Source organism: Gossypium arboreum, chromosome 13 (assembly GCF_025698485.1).
Source record: "Gossypium arboreum isolate Shixiya-1 chromosome 13, ASM2569848v2, whole genome shotgun sequence".
NCBI classification, from domain to species: Eukaryota; Viridiplantae; Streptophyta; class Magnoliopsida; order Malvales; family Malvaceae; genus Gossypium; species Gossypium arboreum.
In genome coordinates, this window is record NC_069082.1 from 89,028,964 (window position 1) to 89,035,635 (window position 6,672).

Consider the following 6,672-nt stretch of genomic DNA (forward strand, 5'->3'; position numbering starts at 1 on the left):
AAAGAAGCCTATAAACTGAAAATTCCAGATTAATAAACTGTCATAATGCCGCAGCATTGTTGTAACATCACTGCTAGTAGTTGCATATTAGGGGGAAATAATTATTCTGACTCTTTAATTCATTACTATTAATTTGTGTTACTATTTTTAAATTTCTTTGCATATTTCTTTGCATTCAATCAGATTTTTATTTACCTTTCAAGTTGCCATTTGTTAATTTTACAATTTATGTTTTAAAATCAGTCCCTATGGAGATGATAACTCTAGTATTTACTACTATATCACTTGCTAGCAATTGTGTACACTTGCGCATCATAAGAAAATTTGTGATAAGTTTCTGGATCCATTTCTGAAGACTGATTTAGTCATTATTTATGAAATTAATTATCTTGCAATTTGGTTTAAACTTCTTTTTTCTTGCTTTATTAATTCTCATAATTATTCAGGTTATAATTGTTTAAGCATAATTTCAGAAGAAGAAGAGAATAAGTATTTTAGGGACAGTTGTAGTAATGGATCCTCTACAACAAGTTCAAGGGGGAGCAATTGCTAATAATGCTAAAATTCGGGTATTATAAGACTCGAGATTGAGGCTCCACAATTCGAACTAAAGTCAGTCATATTCCAAATGCTGCAAACTGTGGGTCTGTTTAATGGGATGCCTACTGAAGATCTGCACCTTCATCTTCTCCTATTGATGGAAGTGAGTGACTCTTTTAAATTGGCCAGAGTTACAAAGGATGCTTTGAGATTGAAATTATTTCCATAATCTTTGAGAGATAGAGCACAAGCATGGTTGAACTCCTTACCTTCAAATTCCGTAACTACATGGCAAAAGTTGGTTGAACATTTCTTGATGAAGTACTTTTCTCCCAGTAAGAATGCCAAGCTTCACAATGAAATTACCACCTTTCAGCAGCTTGATGAAGAATCTTTATATTAGACATGGGAGAGGTTCAAGGAGTTATTGCGAAAGTATCCCCATCATAACATTCCTCACTGTATTCAAATAGTGACTTTCTATAATGGTCTCAATGTTCATACTAGAATGGTGGTAGATACTTCAGCAAATGGAGCTCTTCTTGCTAACTCCTACAATGAAGCATATGAAATTCTTGAAAGGATCTCCAACAACAATTATCAGTGGGTGAATACTAAAGCACCTATCGAGAGAAGAATAGCTAGAGTTCATGAAGTAAACGCACTTACATCTGTGGGAACCCAAGTATCATCTATGTCGACTATGCTCAGGAACATGAACATGTATTATCAAATCGTAACTCGACAGGGCAACCTTTAGATCAATTTGAGAATATTTCTTGTGTGTATTGTGGTGATGGTCATATCTTCGATAATTGTCTTCCAAATTCGACGTCGATTTATTACATGGGAAATCAAAATAAGAATGGGCCATATTTGAACTCCTATAATCCTTCATGGAAGCATCATCCAAATTTCTCATGGAGTAATTAAGGGGCTGGTCCTATCAACTCATCTATGCCTTTTAGACCAAATTATCCACCCAAGTATTCTCAACAAGTTCAAAGACCTCAACAAGCCAAGTCTTCTAATACTTTTAAAATTTTGTTAAAGACTTACATGGCCAAGAATGATGCATTTATCCAAAGCCAAGCAGAGACATTGAGAAATTTTAAAAATCAAGTTGGGCAGCTAGTTAATGAGATTAGAAACTGATCCTAGTGTGCTTTACCAAGTGACACAAAAAAATTGATAAATGTTGGTAAGGAACATTGCAAAGCCGTCACTTTGAGAAATGGAAAGACATTGGAGATAAAAAAATTTGAAGCTAAGTGTGAACCCTCTACAATCCAATACAGTGAGAAATTCAAGAAAATGTTGGAAATCCTAATATACTAAAATTTGCACGTGCTCCCAATGCTGAAGTATTGCCTTAGCAAAGCCATCCTGATAGATTAAAAATTTAACAGCCACCATTTCCTCAACGGTTTCAAAAGCAAAAGTAAGATACTACATTTAGGAAATTTTTGGATGTGTTAAAATAGCTGCATATCAATATTCCACTTGTGGAAGCCCTTGAGCAAATGCACAACTAAGTGAAATTTATAAAGGATATTCTTTCTAAGAAGAGAAGGTTAGGGGAATTTGAAACCATGGCTCTAATTAAAGAGTGCAACTCATTTTTGCATAACAGATTGCCACCTAAGATGAAGTATCTAAGGAGTTTTACCATTCCATGAAATATTAGAGATTTTTTATTGTGGGATGGCCTTGTGCAATTTAGGTGCTAATATAAATTTGATGCCAATGTCGATTTTCAAGCAATTGAGGATTGGTGAAGTCAGACCTTTTGTGGTTACTCTTCAATTGGAAGATAGATCTCTTGCTCATTCTGATGGGAAGATTGAAGATGTGTTGGTCTAGGTGGATAAGTTTATATTTCCCGTTGATTTTATTAAGTTAGACTATGAGGCAGATAGAGAGGTGCCTATTATTTTGGGAAGGTTGTTCCTTGCAACCGATAGAACTTTAATTGATGTGTAAAAGGGTAAACTCACCATGAGGGTCTACGATGACAAGGTGACTTTTAATGTCTTCAAGACTATGAAATTTTTTGATGATGTTGAAGAATGTTTTGTTGTTTCACTGGTAGATTCTTTGATTTTTATAGAGCTAGAACATAATTTTCTTGATGATCCTTTAGAACGTCTCTTGTTATTTGATTTTACATATGAAGATGATGAAGATGAGTATTTAGCTAGGTTTGAAGCTAATTCAAAAGGATTTGGAACAAGAGCTAAACTTAATTCATTAGAGTTTTCATCCCGAGAGTTCAATGCACCAAAAGTATAACAACCTATTTTTTAGTGGTGCTGAAAATGATGGTTTTAGAACCTTATTTTCGATAATTGAGTCTGTAAATGTTATTAATTAATATTTATGAGTATATTAGAATTATATTGATTTTTGGTCCAGCAATTTTATTGAATTGATAGTTAATTAATGTACAAGGACTAAATCGTAAAAACGTAAAATTTAATCTTTATAGACTTTTATTTGCTTAAGGACTTATTTAGCAATTAAATTAAGGTCTAAATAATAGTTAGAATATTTTTGAATTGTAAGTGGACACTTGGAGCATGTTTTAGCATTATCTTATTAAAAATTAAAGTTAAAATAATGAAATTATAACATAAATAAAAGAAAAAAAAGTGGGAAGAAAGAGAAATGACCTTATTCTCATCTTCCCTCACTAATTCTTCACCACTGAAAGATGGAATGAAAGCTTTATAAAATCCCTCAACATTCGACCTTGCATGGTGCGTGGTTCTAAGTCGTTTTTCATGAATTTTATGTTTTTGATATCATTGTAACTCAATTTAGCTAAACCGTGTTTTATTTTTCAAAACTATTAAAGGTTTAAAATGTTGCCATTGATGATTTTTGAAGCTTTTGGTGTTATTTGTTAGTTTATAAGCTTGGAAATGAAAAAAAAAAGGCTGAAACCCCCCAAACACGGCCTAAACATTATGGTCGAATCGGGAAGGCCACACTGGACACCTTAGTGTCAAACTTACCCTAATGATAGTTAAAAACCTTCAGGTACTTCTTTTTATAAAACCGTGGTTTCTATTGTTAGCTTTGGAAAACATCCATTTACTTAATCCAACCATGCTTAGATCAAATTAGTAAATTAGGCGAGTTTTTGTAAAACCTTACTGATGGCGTTGCCTTTGTAAAATCATTTTGTTATCTTCTTAACAGTAGAAATATACCATTACTAGATAAATTATTAATTTAGTCATATATCATGCATAGTCCATTTCAAAATATTATAAAACCATGTATCTATACCAAATATGTGCGTCATGCATGCATGAAAAACCCCAAAATCTTGAACAGTCCCAAAACACAATTTAAAGAAACTTTACAATCCAAAACTAAATAATAATAAAATAACCTAAAAATATAATTAAGTTAAAATAATATGACGAAGTAAAGTCCGAAGCCTGCCATACGTCCGCATGCCAATTTCGATCCTAAGTTTGATCATTACCTGAGAAGTTGAGATAATGGGGTGAGCTTAACAAGCTCAATGTAAGATTAAACGAGTATTAAGCATTCATACAGGCAATTTCATAGAGGTAACAATAGCACAATCAAACATTAACAATAATAATTTTCAAATGCACATGATCGTGAAAAATGCACATGTGAGATCCTACCCATACCATCCGCTACACACCACGAGTTCCCCAGAACCCGTTTGCCAAACTCCAACGTATGTGAGCAATGCTCAATGTGGTAAAACCACCAATAATCAATAATGCAGTGAAACTGCCAAATATATAATGCGATAAAATTGCCAATCCCCTTGGTACTCCAAATGCAGTGCATTGACTAAAAATATATGCAGACTTAATATGCTACCGGTACTCCACAGAACTCCTTCGTCAACCATAAAATCCCATCCCAATGCACATGCAATATGTCATACAAATTCATACACAATCACATTTCAATACTTTTCACTTTTATTTGACAAGCTCAACATTTTCTCAATAATCACATACTTTCAGAGAAAGGAAACAATGTTCCAATTTTCAAATTACCATTAAGATGGTATTCATCAATATCATTCAATTCACATACTTTACGAATTTCATTGTGCACTAATAGCAACCTCACGTATATATATCATAGTAAATATTTCATGCATTTAAATCATGCATAAAACCAATATCTCAACATTTCATACCATTCCATCAAACATTCTCATACCACATAATATAACTATGCATAATAATCTCAATTACACATTTATACAGTCAAACTAGCAATTTTGCCAACACATCAACCTTTAAAGGCTCGAAACTTACCTGGTTTGGCCACTCACAAAACTAATATTTTGGCTACTATGTCAGACCAATTAGCAAGCTAATTATCAAATATAACCTAACATTTATCATTATCAAACAAATTTTGCAAGTTTAGGACCCATACCTTATTTTTTGCTTTCTTGCAGCACCCTAGTGAATCTTCTAATTTTCCTTAATAAACCTTTATACGAGCTTAAACCAAAATTCAGTATAAATTAAATCATTTACCACTTAACCAACTGTCATTTACCCACTTATGGGTTCAAACCAATTTTCAAATTAATAACTATTTTATGAATTCAACTAGTTAGATTCCTTATGTAACACCCTGAATTTGGGCCTAGAAGTTTTGGGCCTTGAGCATGGGAGCTGTTGAAGGTAGCTTATAATATTTTGTTGTGCATGTAAATTTCGTTAATGAAGGCTTGATTTTGTGGTTAAGTGTGCTGAGAAGTGTTGGAGAAGTCCTGGGTTCAAACCTGGACTCTAGCAAAAATTTTGGTTTAAGGTGAATCAAACCCTGGGTGTAGTAGGTAGGCCTTAAGAATATTGTTGGAGAAATTGTGCCACAAAAAGCCTTGTGGTCTAGTGGCAAAGTAGCGCCACATAAGAGGCAAGAAGGTGGCGTCAGAGAGTTGGTGAGGAGGTCCAGGGTTCAAAACTCATGGCAAGCAAAGAGCATTTATTTTGCTAACAGGGGGTGGCAAGAGTTGGTGTTGAATTTAAACTCTGATGTTGGAGGGATCCCACATCGGGAAGTTAACATAAGAGTGGATGCGAAGCTGGCTTTAAATAGAGAGAACCATGAGGAGAGTAAAGGTACCTTTCTTGGCTGATCCTTTTCGCTTTAAGGCGTGTTAGTTTGGGTTGGGTGTCGGCTAAGAGTGCTCGGAGCGCGGATTAACTCTAGTCTCCTATCAGGTGTGTATTTCTCACTACTCTAGCTGTAGGATGGCTACTTGGTAGTGATGGTAGAAAGGGGCTATATGGGCCCAATGGGCCTCACAGCCCAATTGGATAAGTTGTTTGATTGCGTAGTAAATATTGGACTAGGCTAGGTGAATCTCATATCGTGGCTAGATTTGGGCTAAAAAGGCCACTTGAGCGTGTGGGCCCATTTAATAGAGAATGGGCTTTAGGGCCATTAGTATTGTTATCCATGTTTAGAATACTTTAGTTTACCAAATTACTGAAATACCCTCGACTTGTAAAATTACCAAAGTACCCTCGATTTATAGAATTATCGTTTTACCCTCAATTTAAAAAATTACCATTTTACCCTCAGTTTACAAAATTACCGTTTTACCCTCGATTGTGAAATTACTGAAATACCCCTGTAAGATAGAATTACCAAAATACCACTGGTTTGAGAAATTACCAAAATACCCTCAATTTGTTAAATTACCAAAATATCCCTAATTTACAAAATTACAGAAATACCCTTGACTTTTTTTAAAAATTATAGGAATACCATTGGTTTACAAAATTACTGAAATACCCTTGGTTTGTAGATTTACCAAAACACCCTTGTAGGATGAAATAACTAAAATACCCCTAATAGGTAAAAAGACCGTAAAGCCCTGTAGGGTAAAGTGACCGTAATACCCTTGTATGGTAAAATGATGAATACGCCCTTATGTTCTGTATGACTGATGTGTTTAGGATTTACATATATTGATATTGGAATAGTTAAGTTTGAGTGACAAGTGGTGGTTATCGTAGGTGATTGATTATGGAACTGTTTCAACTTCAACCCGTAACAGGTGTGTACTAACCCTCGTAATAGCTTAGATTAATATTTGCTGAGAAGTCG

The 6,672-nt window shown here is 34.2% G+C and overlaps 1 non-coding gene across 1 annotated transcript; it reads right to left on the reverse strand.

Moving 5' to 3' along the window:
- Nucleotides 1-886: 886 nt before the first annotated feature.
- Nucleotides 887-993, reverse strand: LOC128287430 (small nucleolar RNA R71). The gene has a single exon (XR_008278130.1). It is a non-coding gene; the product is annotated as a small nucleolar RNA R71 (small nucleolar RNA).
- Between the last annotated feature and the right edge of the window lie 5,679 nt (nucleotides 994-6,672).